The following is a 17,267-nucleotide window of genomic DNA, read 5'->3' as shown; positions in this document are numbered from 1 at the left end:
AAACAAAAAACAATAGCTGGAGATGTAGCTCAGTGGTAGAACACTTACCTAGCACATGCAAGGCCCTGGGTTTGGTCCCCAGAATTGCAAAAGAAATAAAATGTGTATATAGCAGATATGAAGACCATTACTCTGGTTTCACAAGAATCATTGCTAGGCTTGTTAGCTTGATTTAATTCAGGAAGAAATGAAAAGCCTGAATGCCTTTGGTTCACATTCATACTGAAATGCTATGGCATGCCTTCTGGGCTCTGTTTAGTTCCAGCAGGTCACTCTGCCCAAGGTTTGGGCAGCTGCCACCTTGCGGCCAAGAGTGCCCTGTGAAAAAGGAAGGGCCATTGATCCCTGAGTTGCTACCAGCAGATATCCAAGTTCTCCTTTTCCTATTACTAATAAAATGACTATAGTTTACAGCTTCTGCACTACAGAAAAACTTAGAAATTCAACCTGTTTTTGCAAAGTTTGAAAAGCCATAGAATAGGGGCTGGGTGCACGGGAACTTGGGAGGCTGAGTCTGGAAGATGGTTTGAGCCTAGGAGTTTGAGACCACCCTGGCAACATAGTGAAATCTTGTTTTTGTTTTGTTTTGGTTTTGTTTTGTTTTTATTTTTTTTAAAGCTATAGAACATCTTTGTACAGTGTGTATAAATGTATAATTTTTTTTTAACCAAGGGTCTGGTCTATGTAGCCCGGACTGGCTTCAAACTTGAAGTTCTTTTGTCTCTGTCTCCTGAGTGTTGTTAATTATAAAAGAAAGATGGAGTATTAACAAATGCTGTTTAGTCTTAGGTTGCAAATTTATTCTAAATCTTTCTTTCAAGTCAGAGTCATGTTGGAGTTTTACTCGTTGTGGTCTCCAGTCCTAAAAAAGAAAGTTGGCTTTCTTTAAGTTGGCTGCCCGTCCTGAATTCAAGAGAGTTCCAGGGACAAACCTGGGTCTGTTATTCTCTGTAGGAGTAACATTTTCCTTGGCATGCTCAGTAGCCTTCCTGCCGATTGTCACTCCCTCCTAATTAATACTTTATTTACATAGAAGGAAATTTCTTTAACTAAACATTGCATTTCATTAATCTAGCATTTTGCCAGAGATTGTATTTTTAACAAGACTGTGACTCCCAGCCTCTTTTAAGTCATCTGTGTCTTTAAGAGGGCAGGTCCTGTTTCTCTTCTACGCCAGTACAATGTGTCTGTTGTAGAACACAACCGTTTTTATGCAGCTACCCAGTAGTCTAATCACAATGGCAAAACAACATCGCTAATCTGAACGATCTCCGTGGATGACAACTCATTGAAGTAACTCTCAATTAACAGCGTAATTGTCAGTTATAAGTTGCCAACATTAAAATAGGCAATTGTTACTTCTATGAGGCTTTTGTGCTTTTTTTTTTCCCTTCCTCTTCATGGGGTGTAGATATAGGGCAGGGGCCTGAGTTGAAAAGTTTAAGCTGATGACCAAGCTAATTGTTGTTTTAATCACTGGATCATCTTTCTTAGAGGTCGTTCTGAAGTGAAAACAGTGTGCTAGTCATAAAATTTCACCCCAGGCTTGGCAGGTCAACATTGCCTTGGATTTGCAATTGCCATAGCACTGAATGCAATGCTAGGTCTATGTTCTCTTTAATCAGGGCTAATTGTAGACAAGGCAAGACATTGAGTTCCCTCCTATTTTGTTTGGTCAGGACTATGTCAACGAAAACCCAACCTCTGAATGAAGGTAGAATCTATTGGGGTTTTTTGGTGGTTTTGGGCTCAGGGCCTTGCACTTGCTAGGCAGGCGCTTTACGACTTGAGCCACTCTGCCAGTCCTTTTTGTGTTGGTTATTTTTGAGACAGGGTCTTGCTTTGTGCCCAGTGGGTCTGGACTGTGATCCTCCTATTTGTGCTTCGCTGTGTAGCTGGGATGACAGGTGTATGTAACTGCATCCAACCATTGGTTGAGGTGGGGTCTTGTGAACTATTTGCCCAGGCTGGTCTTGAACTGCAATCGTCTCAGTTTCCACCTCCCAAGTAGCTAGAATTACAGGCTTGAGCCACTTTTACTAAAGCAGCTGAAAAAAATAAGGAGTTATCCTTATTGGAAAAATGGTTGCAGTGTTCCCCTTTAAGTAAGTGAGCAAAAAGGGCAGAAAAAGAATTAGGATTTGGTGGGGGAAGGGCACCATGAAAATCAAAAGTGCCTCGGACAACCGTTTGTGTTTTTCCTATTTCTCACTTGGCAGACAGGTATCAGGTGAGGCCAGGTTCTTGGTCATGCAGGAACACCTTCAGAACTCCAACTTGTGCTTGGGCACAAAACACTTCATGGTGTTTGCAAGATCACATTCACTAGCCAAGACCCAAGCAGCTAAAATAGGAATCATGACATATACACAATTGGGTCTTTTGCATTAAGTCTACTGATCTGCCCAGCACCAGGTGCCACTTCTCCATTGGAAGACGAGGTTCGACTTGGAACAAATAGCCACCTTTGTCTTTGGAGGCCTTGTATTGGAATGGAAAGAAAACAGGCTGTCAAGTCAGACGCCTGTGATAGGAATAGCAATGAGACTTACGGTCAGGATGTGACCTGGTGCAATTCCTGGATCTTTAACTTCTTGCCCCTAAAATAATGAGATTAGGAAGGGGTGAATTCAAGTATGATATATTTGATATATTGTAAGAACTTTTGTAAATGCACAATGTACCCCCACCCAGCCCAACAATAAAATAAATAAATAAAATAATGAGAATAATCTGATTTTGCAGGGGTTTCTTTTAGGGATTAAGTGATTTGATACTTGTAGTGTGCCTTGTGTGTTGTTGCTTACCAACAATGGCTAGTTATTGTTAATTTAAAAAAATAGCAAGAAAGATGATTTAAAAATATTTTAAAGTTAATGAAATAGTTTTGCTTCTTGACTTTTTTTTGAGACAATTTTGTTATGTAGCCTAGGCTGGCCTAGAACTCAGCCTCCTGAATGCTGGGATTACAGATGTGCACCACCAACACCTGGCTGTGCTTTTTTGATAATAACAAAAAGGAATTTAGGACTGGAGGCGTGGCTTAAGCAGCAGAATGCCTGTCTAGCAAGTGCAAAGTCCTGTGAACCACTAAAAAACCCCAGAACCACTAAAAAAAAAAAAGGGGGGGTGTATTTAAATGGTGTTTAAATTTTTTTTAAAAAGCTATCAATTAATGTTTTCATTTTAAAATTCACTTTTTGAGTGGGTTGTTATTGTTATTGCTATGCATAATAACTGTATTAACTATCAACTTCTGAATCAAGCTCTCCATGCAACTGATTTGGTGATGAGTACAAGTGAACGAGTTTTGCAAGCAGACTATGACATGTGCAGGTGGCATTTAATAATAGGATAACAAATATCCTCTGTGTTCTGCCCAAAGCTGTAGCATTTGACTATATGTAGTGTAGACAGTACTCCCAGAGCACCAAGAACTCTCTTGTTGTCCTAATTTAAGCAATCATATCACACATGCTTCCTATGCTCACTGGCCTAGGCTGTGTGGGCTGGGACTTTCTTAGGTGTCAAGAACAAGTTTTCCAATCAGTTCATGTTTTGCACTTTTCTAACTACCACTCTACTGTGCTTGTTGCATCTAGACGTCTGCATGCCTCTCCAGCTGTGTGGGCAACGAACCTCGCCTCATGGCTGGTCCTTCAGACCTTCCATTTGCCCCATGGAAGAACAGGTGACTTCACAGATAGGGAACGTTTCATTGCACCCCTTTTCCACGCCATCTGTCTGACCTGGATCCATTCCAAACACAACGGCTTTCCTGGCAGAATGGTCTTCCTGCTACACAAGTTTTGTAATCTGCTAATTGGCAGGGTAAGGAAAAATTTATATTTGGGTTACAGCTGAAAAGTTGGATGTTTCTTTGATGGGGCTTTAAATGCTGACATATGCTGCATTGGTTTTTGATTTGGGGCATCCCCGTGTGCACACGATCACACGCTCTCCCCTGTGTTCTCTGCCTCATTGACAATGTGGCATTCTTTGGAGAAGAACACAATATGATCTACCAGAGAATTATCTTCTACTTCGTTTACTCGTTAAGCAATGGTTTTATTATTATTATCTCTTTGTAGTAGGAGACAGATGGCAAAGAAGGAGTTTGCTTTCCTGAGCAAGATGCGATATTGGGCGTGACATTTCCCACTGAATGGTTAAAATCTTCAGTAGCAATGCTATCCAACAAACATCTTTGCTTTTGTACAGGCCTGGGTCCTATACTCAGCTCTTAACTTACGTGCAAAGCTGTTGTCAATTCTTTTTTTTTTGCTGCCTGTGGGAGGAGGGCCAGAGAATTCTAAAGAAGAAAATATCATTAAACTCACGCACTTCAAGTTGACATTTGTGGCTGTCCTCATCTTGAAATTATGCTTCAAAACTCAATGTGAGCAAACCCCCCACTCAAGTGAGTGTGGTCATGTCCACATCCCAGAGGAGGGTCCTCTCTGCTCAGAAGCCACGTGCACATGTTGCAGGTATGCCTGAGTGAGATGCGAAGCCCTGCCTCTGGACCCTGTGGACCCCTCTCTCAGTTGCAGCTTCCCCCTCCCCCAGTCTGACAGTGACCAGCAGAAGGAAAGATGAGAATAGCAGGGTTTGTTTACTTCCATACTTTTGAAAACTTCAAAGTTGTTCCCAATCTGGTTCTGATGATCTATGTCTCAGTGCAAAGCACACACAAAGGTCTGAAATCTGCAACTGGATCGGAAATAGTTTTTTGGAAAGTCAGGTTTAATCCCAAGAACCAAATGATCACTACCAACAGCGATCAGGGAAAACCAAAGTCCACAGCAAATTTTAATTTGGCAAATGCATAAAAGGTTCAAAAGAGCAGAGGTCTCATTTACATTCCTCCCTCTTATATGGGATTTTCTTCTATATTAGTAATTAAAGGGTGCAGGCTATAGAGAGCAACTATATCACATAATAGCCATCGGGAACACACTAACAACTTCCTTGAAGTAACGCACACTAGGGTGTTTATGGTTCAGTGTCACATAGACTCTCTTTGATCTAAATTAGGATTCATTGGCAAACTCACAATAGGCTCCACATGTCCCCCTCTCAACTTCTTTCTTTTAATCATGGAAATTAGAGATGGAAAATATCCATTAAGTCACTTAGTCCATTTCCCTGCCAGGGTGAAATTGTTGCCTGTGATACATGGGTAGTGCTTGGTCCAGCTTAAATGTAAATGTCGCAGGGGAGATGCAGGCTCCCGATTTTATACTTTTCTTCTTTCTCTTCAAATTCAGAGGGGGAAAATATAAAAAAAAGGAAGAATTATCCTCCATTCCTCATGGGTAGGGTGGGCAAACCCGCTCCTATGGTGTCAACTTTCTGGAAACCACGCCTCTTGCTATGGCAGTTCCATTACTCATACAGTACACAGATAAAAGAAACCCCATCTCCAACCTGTTTTCCAACTTTTCCTGTCTGCTTGAGTGAACAAGCACTTCCAGGCTTGGTGAGGGAAGATGAGGCCCTGGAGGGGGGAAGCTGCCTATTTTAGGTGACTTTGTTGACTATTATAAACTGCACAGCCCTGATTGGAGTGTGAAGTCATTGATGTAATGTAGCTCGTGATTGGATTGCTGCCTATCTTATTCTGTGAGTGGCCTGTTGCGGTATTTTTATACTTTGAACATTTGGCATCGGAAAGATCAGAAATGTGTGTCATTGCACAATCAATTTCCTCCCTGACTCATGTTCAGCAAGAGACAGAAGACTGTCACTCGGCATCTGCCCTGTCTCCAGCTGTGGAGGTCAGTTCTATGGGAAAGTGGCAAACCCCACTGCTGACCACCTCTTGGGGAGAGGGGTGTCTCTGCTCGAGAACACAGAGCAATGGTTGAAATGAGGTTTTTAGTTATTTATTTTTTGGTGAACCTGGGGTTTGAACTCAGGGTTTCATGCTTGCAAAGCAGGTGCACCTCCAGTCCATTTTGCTCTGGTTATTTTGGAGATGGGGAATCTCATGAACTATTTGCCCAGGCTGGCTTCGAACCTTCATACTCTCTATCTCAGCTTCCCAAGCAGCTAGGATTCCAGGTGTGCCCCATGGGTACCTGGCTGAGATGAAATCTCTAGAGGGAAGTAAAAAGATTATAAGATTTGCATTTTGAGTTTGTTTTAGAGGTGTGCTTTTAGTCTGCTAAAATCTGATTTGAAATTCTGATCCAGATGTGCAGTGCAGTTATTCACCTTTTAATAGGTGGAAGTCTTCCTTCTAGAATTTTCACTGAGGGTTTCATTAAATAGCAAACTTCCCTCAAGCATTTAAAGGTGGATCAGGTTTGCCAAACCCGGTGTATTTATTAAGGACACATACCATATAAGGCCATGGCAGGTTTCCATTAGACAGAAAAGTTCTTTCAGTATGTCTGAACACGTGGCTAACATTAACTGTGCATTCAGAAATATTTTTCAGGGCTTCTGTAATGTATAATGTATTCTCAAGATAATTTTTATTTTAAGTCCCCTCAGGCAGTGATAGATAATAGGTCTTCGAATGAACCAAGAAATCAGAATCAGTTCTAGACTTGATGGTCTAGAATTAGAATGTACTGAAAGCAGCTCTACTGTCTGATCCTGTACTCACCGATATGACTGAGACTGCTTCTTGTTCTCCCCATAACCATTCTCCCTCCGTTACCCACCCATCCAGGCAGGGTAACTGAATTCTGGCCAATGAGATGTAGGGGAAGTGATGTTGAATATTAAGGGTCACTGTCCATTACCCTTCCTTTCCCTGATGTCAGCATAGAAAGTGTTCATGGTGGTTGGAGTCCTGGCTGCCATCTTAGATCACAGGGCAGTGGGTTACATCCTAGAAGTGATTGTGAGGTGCCTGAGTACCAGGTGATTTCATGGAGCTTCCAGGCTAACCCTAGAAAATCTTCTTCCAGGTCTTTTCTCACACGTAAAAGTAAAACTTAGTGTGTTGAAGTCCCTGTTTTGAGAGTTTGTCACCAATCTTATTCCTGATTTGACAGACACATATTGTTCAAGTCTGAGTATTTCATTCCAGTAGATACCCAAAGTTAGCTGACCTTTATTCTTCTGAACATGACCTTTAAACGTTTGGAGAGATAGGTGCCTGGAATGATCTCAGTTTTATGGATTCCTAAATATATGATTGGCTATACCAACAAGATGGCCATTGTGAAAACAATGTCTTGTTCTGCTTCTTGCATCTATTCTATTCACAGCATGGAGAAAGTGACTCTCATTCTATAAAGGGTTACTAAGACAAAAACAAACAAACAAACAGACAATGGTTAGTATCATAAAAATAAAAAGTGAAGGTAGAGGACTGAAGGTGTGGCTTAAGCAGCAGCATGCTTTACCTAGCAAGCACAAGGCCCTGACCTGAATTCAAACCTCAGTACCACCCCTCTCCCCATCCCCCAAAAAACTAAAACCTCAAAAACATGAAGGTAGAGAAAAAACATGAGTCAGGCCCAGGAACAGGTAAGAAGGGACAGAGGTACAGGTAGATGGGTTCCCAAATGGTATACACATATGAGGAAATATTGTTTATATCACAACTTTAGTTATGTTTGGTTAGTCATTTTTCTTCTAAAGTGAGAGGCATTGGAACTTAGACACTTAGAATGCAGACTGCTGTGCACATCCTGCTGCTGGCCCTGTCCTCCAGGCACATGGGACAGGTGTGCTTTTCCACCCAGGCCCGTAGAGCCCCCCCCACTGCTCTCGCTGCTTCTGGCTGGCTGAGGTGTCTTGCATTAGCAGTGTGTCTACTTGAATGAGTTTCGGGCTTGTTCACTCGTCAGCACATCCTCAATTCAGTACAGGGTGGTAGCTGAGGACTACTCCTGTCTAGATCCACTGGCTGTGTTTGGCATGCCAGTACGGCCTCAGGCAAATTAGAAAATGCCCCAGCTGGTGCTTTACTGCTCACACAAGCTTGAAAATCAAGACAGTTTGAGCCCTGGGTTCCATCCCCAAGACTATAAAAAAAAAAAAAAAGTAAATGTAATGATATAATGAAGGTGCTGTCTAGCTGTGTCTGGAAGAAGCTAGAACAATTTTTAAATTATTACAAGACACTTTCAAATATGGACTGACATCCTCAGTCACTAACAATGAACCTCAGCCTCTGTGCATATTATGTTTTAAATATCAGTTAATAATAGAGAAACATGCAAATTATTCATGAGTGAATAATTATTCATCTATTAGGAGGTTCTTAAGACTTTCCCTAAGGGGGTAGTGAGATTAAAAAAATAAGCTTTGGGGGTAGGGTGGGGTGCAAGTGGTAGAAGGTCTGCCTGACAAGCCCAAGGCTCTGAATTCAAACTCCAACACTGCAAAAAAAAAAAAAAAGTTTTAGTGCCAAGCATAGTGATACATGCCTGTTCCGGCACTCGGGAGGCTGAGGCAGGAGGATCACAAGTTTGAGGCTAGCCAGCCTGAGTTACATAGGGGGACTCTGTCTCACAAAAAACAAAAACAAAAATAAAAACCAAACAACAAACAAAACCCCCAAACTGGGCTAGAGGTATGGTTCAAGTGGTAGAGAGCCTGCCCCAGAAGCACAAGGCTCTGACTTCATCCCAAGTACCACCAAAAAAAAAAAAAGACCCAACCTAAAGAAATTTTGAGACCCCTGATGAAGAACATAAAGACAAACTCTACTTGAATTTCAAATTTGACTTTAAGCATCCTAATAGCTTTAAAAAGTGAAAAGGAAACAGAGAGGGGCAGAAAGGACTTTACTTCATGCTTAGACATGACAAAGCGTGTTCTTTTCTAAAGGAAAGGAAATCTTTTCTTACCTTAAAAAAGAAGAGAGAACTGGGTGCCAGTGGCTCACGCCTGTAATCCCAGCTACTTGGGAGGCAGAGATCTGGAGGATCGCTGTTCAAAGCCAGCTTAGGGATATAGTTTGAGAGACCCTATCTTGAAAATGCCCAGCACTAAACAGGGCTGGTGGAGTGGCTTAAGCGGTAGTGCCTGTCTAGCAAGTGTGAGACCCTGAGTTCAAAAAAAAAAAGAAGAAAGGGAGAGAGAGAGGGAGGGAGAGAGGGAGGGAGAAAGGAAGGAAGGAAGGTTGATTTTCTCCACACAGCTGCTGTAGGAGTTGCTGTGACTGCTTCACAGGGGTTTTGAACTCTGCCTGTGTGATCTTAGCTTTTAGTGAATATTACATCCAAATAACTGAGTTTCACTCTTACCCTAGAACTATTGACAGTTGTTGGCCCCAACTCTTTTGCCTGACATAGGCGATGCAGTTGGACGCTCTCCTTCCCTTGTGCTCTGGTTCCTGCCCCTTGCCCCAAGTCTGTGCAAAACCATGTACCAGTCCATATTTTTCCTTATGAATTTGTATTTCAGGGTTTGATGTATGTCATTGATAACCTCAAGATTTACTTTTGCTGTATTTTCCTGACACTCCCAGTTTTTTTTTCCAACCCTCTCACTTCTCCGGCTCCCCCAAACTCTCTCTCCACCTGATGACATTTCCTCTGAAGTTGCTGAAACGAAGACTGTCTTGCCTAGCACTGAGCTGGTCCTGTTGGTTATAGTTTGGGGTTTTTTTCCCAGCTCAAATGGGAAATTTGAGATAAATTTGTGTAATGTTTTAAGACCCCTCCTATCCCCACCCAACTCTACTCCTCAGGTTCTTCCCGTGTGACAACTATTTGGGACAGCTTGCAGTTAGAGCCCCCAGGATGGGCCTTCTGGTGGAGGGGAAGGGGAGCTGTGTCTTCAGGGATGCAGTTAGCTATGCTTGTGCCTGTGGTTCAGTGGAGACTTCTGGGACCTCATTAAGTCTGGGTTAAGGAAGATGCTAAAGGGCTTTTCAAAAACTTAAATCTCTAAACCACAAAAACCCTATCCTATCCACACCAGGTGAAACCAGGGCTGGCATTCTGCTGCAACCCACTAATGTTGCTGCACTGGCTGGTTCTTGGTGCACCGCCACTGTCCTAAGCCTCTTACCCTGTGCTCATCCTCGGTCCTGGCATCCTTGACCCAAATTCTGCTCACTCACTGCAAAATGGAGCTGCTGTGAGAAGTTGAGCAGGAAATGACCGAGGCTGTGAGGCTGGAACGGCTCAAGAACATTGGTTCTTCTCTTCCTCCCCTTTTTCCTCCTCCTCCTCCCCACCCTCATCTTCCCTTCATCATTTTGCACCCAGGGACCCAGGCCTGCTCTTCATGGCTCTGTGCCAAGCCCCTGCAGGGTGGCAGCCAGATGTTAAGATGCTGATGGTGCTCAAAGGGGGTTCAGAAAGGGCCAGAGGAGTGGGGAGAATGTCTGTCTTTCTTGCTCTGACCTATACACTTATTGAGCCATGTGAGGGGCACTCAAGGGGCAGTGGGTGTAGTCCCAGCTCTCCAGGGACTTTCGGGAACTGTTTTTAGTCTTCATATCCCATGAAGGATAGTTTCCCATGCCCTGGCCCCTAAATGTATCTGTAAGCCCTGAGTAAAGGAGGAATCTTCGTGCTGGAGGAGTTCTCTGTGCTATTCTTGTAAGAGGTACTTAAACTGCTTCTGTTGAAAAGCACTGAGTCCTTAATTGGGCCCAGAATTAGCTAAAAACAGAAAGAAAGCCGGCAGCTCCATCTCCATTTTGTACCTGTTGTTCTTTTACTCTGAGCTGTTCTTCCCTGCAGCAACCTTGGAATCAAGGAAGGACAGGAATGGTCGATAACATCTTTATGACAAGGAACTGAAACTACCCCTAAGGAACAAGAGAGCCTTGTAGGACAGACCACCCCTAAAATGAGGACAATTACCCATAAGGATGAGGCTGCACTCTGGAGCAGGAGTAATCATCTCTTGGGAACCAGATAGCTCCCCTTAAGTGATGACAGTGATAACAACTTCTCTGGAACCCTAAAAGAACAAGGACTGAGACAATGGTCAACCAGCGTGACCACTGGAACACACCTGTGACTGGGTCTGTTTTAACTATGCTTACCTTTTGTTCCCCTCCCCTAATTCTTTGTCTCTTTAAAGCTACAGCTCATGTCTGTATCTGGAAAATGACTGAAGATGAGCTGAAGTGCTTACTTTGTCTCTTCCCACGCTATTTCACAGGCTATATAATAAATCTCCTTTCCCTGCCCTTCATCGTGTCTCTTTATTTGGCGTACAGGGGTGAGTGGCCAGACCTGACTTGTGGAAGCCCAGGAATTTGGTTTCGTCCTGGTCCCTCCCTGGGCCATGTGTGATAATTGTTATCTTTTTCGGTATGTCCGGTCTCAGTGCTGTGCCAGTGGTTCCCACATCTCTCTTCACACTGGAACTAGCTGAGTGCTAAACAAACGCTGCCGCCTGGTCCCACCCTGAGAGGTTCTGATGTGGTTGGCTTGAGGTGCTACCTGGACAGCTAGAGCTTTACAAGCTTCCCAGGTGTAGAGGCCTGGAGGCAGCAAGGCCTGGAGCCTAGCCACAGCAACTTCACACCACCAGGCTCATGAGATACTAGACAGGTGTTCGCTGACTTGGAGGTGTGGGTGGGCTGCTTGTTAGAGAGAGGTATTTAATCATACCAAAGAACTTTTTTGTTCACTACCTGTTTGTCATTTCCTAAAGACAATGGTTCTTAAATTTTAATGTGTATCACGCCTGGAGGACTGGTTAAAACCCACACAGGTAGGCCCTACCCACCCCTACATTTTCTGATTCAGCAGGTCTGTGCGGAGCCTGAAAATTTGCATTTGTAGCAAGTTCCCAGGTGATGTTGATGCTAGGGACCTCACATGAACTACTGCCTCAAGACAATGTAATTTCCTAGCGCTCCACCCTCTCCATGGGGGAGGGGCCTGGACTTCCTTTTGTCAACAGGCAACTCTTGGTTCTTATCCCCAAGGACATTTGGAAACAATATCTTAAAATAATTTGAAGTAAAGAACCAGACCCACAAGTCTGTTAGAATAACAGATACTTGAATTGAGAATGGTGGAGCTGCTAATGGTTTAGGTGGTAATTGAAAAAGAAAATAAAGTGAAAGTGGATACATTTGTACAGAAATGCTAAAAGTGTGTTTTTATGTCAGGAGACTTTTTCCTTCTCTCCACCCGGAATTCAGCCTTAGACGTTAGTACTGGACAATGTGAAATGAAAGTTTAAGCATCTCAATTGAGTTTATTCAAGATTCTAGAACTGAATCTTGTTCAGTTCTAGCATCATTCTATAAATTGAATAAGATGAGCTAAACTAAGCAGAATTTAAGAACAAAAAATGGACTGGTAATTTCAAAGTCACTTTCCTTGTACGACAGGAATAAAGAGTCAGAACAATAGAAAAGTAACTAGTTGTCAATGGCCCATGACTTAGAATTTCAAAAGGATGCGTCTGAATCCTGCAGGACTTTGTTCTGCTGATGTAGAGTTGGAAGCCTATACATATATTTATTGGTAGATGTCTGTGGATTTTTGGGGGCTCAGGATGAGTACATGACTTATTATGGAACATAGATTCAGCTCTTTGGTGATTGAGCAAGGACACAGTGCAGTTCTTGGACCAGGATTTCAGATACATGCCCAATCTCTATCCCTTTGGCTGACCACAGCTCAATGTCATCTTATTTCCATATGCTGATCTTAGCTTCTCCAGAATCATGAGATAATATGATATAAGAGTAACTGACAAAGTTGAAACAAAATTGCTTTTTATTTTTTGATTGATTTTTAAAATTTATTGATTGATTTTTTTTTTTGAGGAACCTCTTTAATCCTCAGATTAACCCCCATTTTACAGGGAAGGAGGAAACAAGTTCAAAGAGAATTCAATCCTGTTTGAAACTAGCCCACGTGCTATAGGCCAGGCTACAGGGCTGTGAGGCACTTTCCCTCCTTTTACAACCACCAAGACCAGAGTTTGGATCTGACAGGAAAGGAAACCAGAGGGTTAAATCTGCTGTTTTTAGACTCAAGTTGGACGTAGAGCTTAGTTCTCAAAGACTAAAGATGCCAACCTGTGTAGAAGGCATTCTACTTACTCACTCATGCATTTGTTTATTTATTTGGCAGCACTGGGGTTTGAACTCATGGCCTGGCCTCATGCTTGTTAGGCAGGCGTTCTTGCTGCTTGAGCCATTCTTCCAGTCCATGCATGCATTTATTTGTGGAACAATGGCATTTTGCTGGACATTGTACTGAGTCTATTGGACAGGTACTCAGATATAGGCATGCAAAACTTAAATTGTAATGCCAGGCAGTCTTTGATTAAGATCAAAGTACTGATGATGAAAGTAAGAGCGAGAAGGTGTCTGTGTGCTGGAATAAGGGGCCAGGATCTGAGCTAAGTAAAAGCTCCAGAGACGGACTGAAACTGGTAAGTCCTAAGTTCACTTGTATAAGATTCCATACACCAGGAATGGGGGTGTGGCTCAAAAGGTAGAGTACCTGCCTAGGAAGTGCAAGGTCCTGAGTTCAAATCCCAGTACTGTCCCAAAAGACGTCCCACACCACAGGTGATGCAGAGTATGGTCATTGCCGTGAGTAGGTCATGTGTGTCTAGGGAAATGGAATTCAAGGCAGGTGAATTCTATTGAGTTGTTAGATGTCATGTTCACGTAAAAACCAGAGGAACCGATGCTATGGGGAATACCAAAGAAAAGGACCAGGAACAAAGAGATGGGGTAGAGTTTGATTTAGTGCCACCACTAAGGTATTATATTTCAAATTAGTCATCAAGAACAGATGTTGGCCAGTTGATTTGATGTAAAAACACTAAGCCTTAGATGCACTGAACTCTTTAAGCTTTGGGAAAACAGGAAACCTTACTGTCTATGGATTGCTTGTGCTTCATAGGTATAGTAATCTTACCTAAGAAATGTATAACATGAAGCCTCTTTTTTCTTTCCCTAAAACTGAAGGATGAAATGTGAGGGAGGACAACACGGGAGCATTGCTGTGGAAGCAGTAGTAAATTCAAGCTCTCCAACTGCACAGCTGGCTATGTTCATTGGCCTGACTCCAAAATGTTATAAAGGGAATAGAAGCAAATGCAGCTTTTGCTCTTCAGACTTCATCAAAACCCAAATCTTTTACAATTCTTTTTATATTTGCCCTAAAATGTTACTTGACTGAAATAATCTTCCCCTTGATAGCGAAAAATGTGTCACCAGCTACAGATTAATTGGTCAACTTGACCATCCAGGCTCCCAATAGCTTATGCTGCCCCCCCCTTGTCCAAAACACAGATCTTGTGGGTGATTCATGGGTGGGGATGATTTAAGGCTCAATTATACCTCTTTTTAACAACTCCTGTAGTGCCTCTTACTCTAAATTGTATGGCATTTCCCATCCGGTTCCCTGCACTTCAAGTAATTTTCCTCTCCATTTTTTCATGCTGACTTCTTCCTTGACTTTAAGACTCACCTTGGAAGAAAAATGAACATTTATTGATACTTCATATATGGCAGACACCGTATCAGTCTTCGACAAGGGTTATTTATGTAAAATGATCAGCAGTTCTTTAAAGAAGGTATTATTTATGCCCTCCCCCCCACACACTCGCTTTTTCATTTTACAATGAAGAAACCAGGCTCACAGAAGTTAGGGTGCTTGCCCACCATCACATGTGGTGGTAGTTGTCTGTTAAGGTGACTGCAGGGACCTCAGTGGTTTCCCCTCAGTATCTGGGGGTAGGGTAGACGCTTGACTGTCCTTGGGTCAGTGGAGTCACTGCTTGGGGGATTTGCAACTGGAAATGGGGCAAGAGAGCTAATCCTTCCCTTCCGGTGAAGCTGGGGAACAAAGATGAGCTCATGGTTGCACTACATGGACAAAGCCAATCTGAGGGAAATAAAATCACAGTAAGATGCAGAGAAGAGAGAGGCTGGCCTCAAGGCCAGCCTAGAGTTCAAACTCTAGATCCTCCTGCCTAAGCCTCCTGAGTGCTGGGATTGCAGGTGTGTGCCACCACACCTGGAACTATCTGAGTGCCTAAACTAATAAGTTTTTCTCTTTGGTCAAGCTACTTTGAGTTTCTGTCTTTTGCAATCAAAAGTCTTAATTTTCCTACTAAGCAAGATAGAGCTTCTAGAATACACACCTTTTCTGTCTGCCACATGACATGAATTGAATTTGTCCTCATCAGGTCATCCCTGGCTTAGTCTAGCTGATAATCTCTAATCAATCCATTTGGCCACTTCTGCCCATAGCTTTCCTCTTATACATCAGAGAACGAGGAAGAAAGACAGGAGCTGGATAATACAAAACCTAGTTCCACGCTATTACTACAATGAATGCTGTGTTCCAGTTGGTATGAGTTACCTGGGAGTAGAGACCAGAACTGCAAACACATTTAATAGGAAAGTGATTTTGAAGACTGAACCTAGATGAAGACTTGTAAGAAAATCTGGAATTTAACAAACAGGCAAGCAAATAAAGTGTCAAGCTCAGAGGATGCTTGAGACTAGATTTGGTTGAGAGAAAAGAAAATACAAATAGAAAGTGGGTGGAAAAGAGGTAACAGCGTTGCAATTGTGTAGAAGAATGAATGAAAGCTTATCCTTTTAGCATTGTACAATTCCTAGTTCCCCAGGACTGCAACTGGGTACAAACGCAGAGGGCCCTTTCCCCTGACGTGGGGGCGGTTGAGAAGCTGGATTTGGTGGACAAACTCCATGGTTAGAGGATGGGACTAGAGAGTCATCAAGATGCTGAACCATCTTGGTCACCTCTTTGACCTCTTTGGCCCTGGGTACCTCCTGCTAATAGGAAGATCACCATAGAGGTTCTCTCCCAGCTCTGAGCCACTAGTGCTCTGTGAGGGTGAATGGCAAGGCTGAATAGCACTGCAGCTTTCTGTGGAATCCTCTCGCCATCTTTAGATAAAGTGAGTTTTCTAGAAAAGGTAGGGGAGACTTGGTGAGCATCATTGCTGCTCTGCTCAGTTGTGCCCTATGGAGGACATGCTCTGATGAGAGCAGAGACAGTTTGACTCCTATTATTTTTCCATGAGTTGTCTGTCATTTTTCCATGAGTTGTCTGTCATCTGCTCTTAATTAAAAAAGAAAAAAAATTTTTTTTTCTTCCGTCCCCACAAAAATTCTCTACTCCTGGTCTTTTACAAGGCGTAAAATCAAATCTAAAAATAATAGGAAGGGGCAGGCTTAATCTGAAGACAAGGAAACCCTGGAAAATCTGAAATGGAGCCCAAAGGAGTTTTAGCTGGAAGCATCTGCTCAGGAATTGATGCTATAACCCACGAGATCATCCTGTCACCTTGGGATGGATTTCAGATCCTGCCTTCTGGCTCTCAGAGGACAGGGGCTGAGTTTTTCTATGGGAGGAGAGAGACACAATACAGAAATGTGAGTGTTCACTTAAGAATGTGGGAGGAAGTAGCAGTTCCAATAAGTCCTGAGGCAAATTTTTGTCTCATTTTTGGGAAAACGGGAGGGGAGGATAAAGAATGGGGTGGGTGGTTTGAATTCAGCAGGGAGCCAGCTAAGGGTGGCATCTGGGAGGAGCTGGGCCAGAGCTTCCTGGAAGGAGGCTGCTGGCAGTGTCCTGGCTGGACAGGGCTTCCCAGCAGGTGTCTTCCTGGATGTGCAGAAAGATGCTTGGAAGCAACTCAGGAGGATTGCTGGGATGACCCAGAAGGTGGTGTTTCTTGAGGAGGAGGGGACCCTTGAGGAGTTCCTGTCCATGCAACTAAATCTATATGTCCTTCTCCAGGATCACAAAGCAGGCATGCTGGAGAATGTGCAGAACACTTTTGGGGTGTTTGTATATGTATGTGTGTATGGGGGACCTAGCCCAGGTGGGGCCAACAAAGTCACTGGATTCATCAGGCAAGTGCAGAAACCAATAGCCCCAAAGCTCAGTGCTTGACACAGCCACCTGCATTTCCAGCTTCTGTGATAGCCTCCACTTGCATTGGCAGACTCTGTTCTACATAGTCACTTGGAAATGCACCTTGACAGAAGCCTGGGGTGTGCTGCCTCCTCATCACCCCGGCCATGCCTGTGCTTTCTGCCAGAAATAACAATCCCTTCCCTGCACAGTTCATCCACCAGGGTGTGTGTGTCACATAGCCCTGCCCAGGGCTGGGGACTAAGACTTGCAGTCTTCTGTGGGCCCCAATCAATAAGCAGTGAGGTCTCCCATTCTGTGCTGTCTCGGTCACTCGGCAGTGCTGGAGGGGTGACGAACTGAAGGACAATTCAGCAATACAGAAGAGATGGGGGATAGGTAAGCAACAGAAATGTGTGCTTACAAATACAGCATGGTTGTCCCAGGAGTGAATTGACAAGT

General features: G+C 43.3%; 1 pseudogene; it reads right to left on the bottom strand.

The window, feature by feature from the left end:
- Positions 1–12,788: 12,788 nt before the first annotated feature.
- Positions 12,789–12,907, bottom strand: LOC141422927 (small nucleolar RNA SNORA61; annotated as a pseudogene).
- Between the last annotated feature and the right edge of the window lie 4,360 nt (positions 12,908–17,267).

Source organism: Castor canadensis, chromosome 4, assembly GCF_047511655.1.
Source record: "Castor canadensis chromosome 4, mCasCan1.hap1v2, whole genome shotgun sequence".
NCBI classification, from domain to species: Eukaryota; Metazoa; Chordata; class Mammalia; order Rodentia; family Castoridae; genus Castor; species Castor canadensis.
The sequence above is the reverse complement of the archived record's forward strand: the minus strand, read 5'-3'. Positions and strand labels throughout refer to the sequence as shown.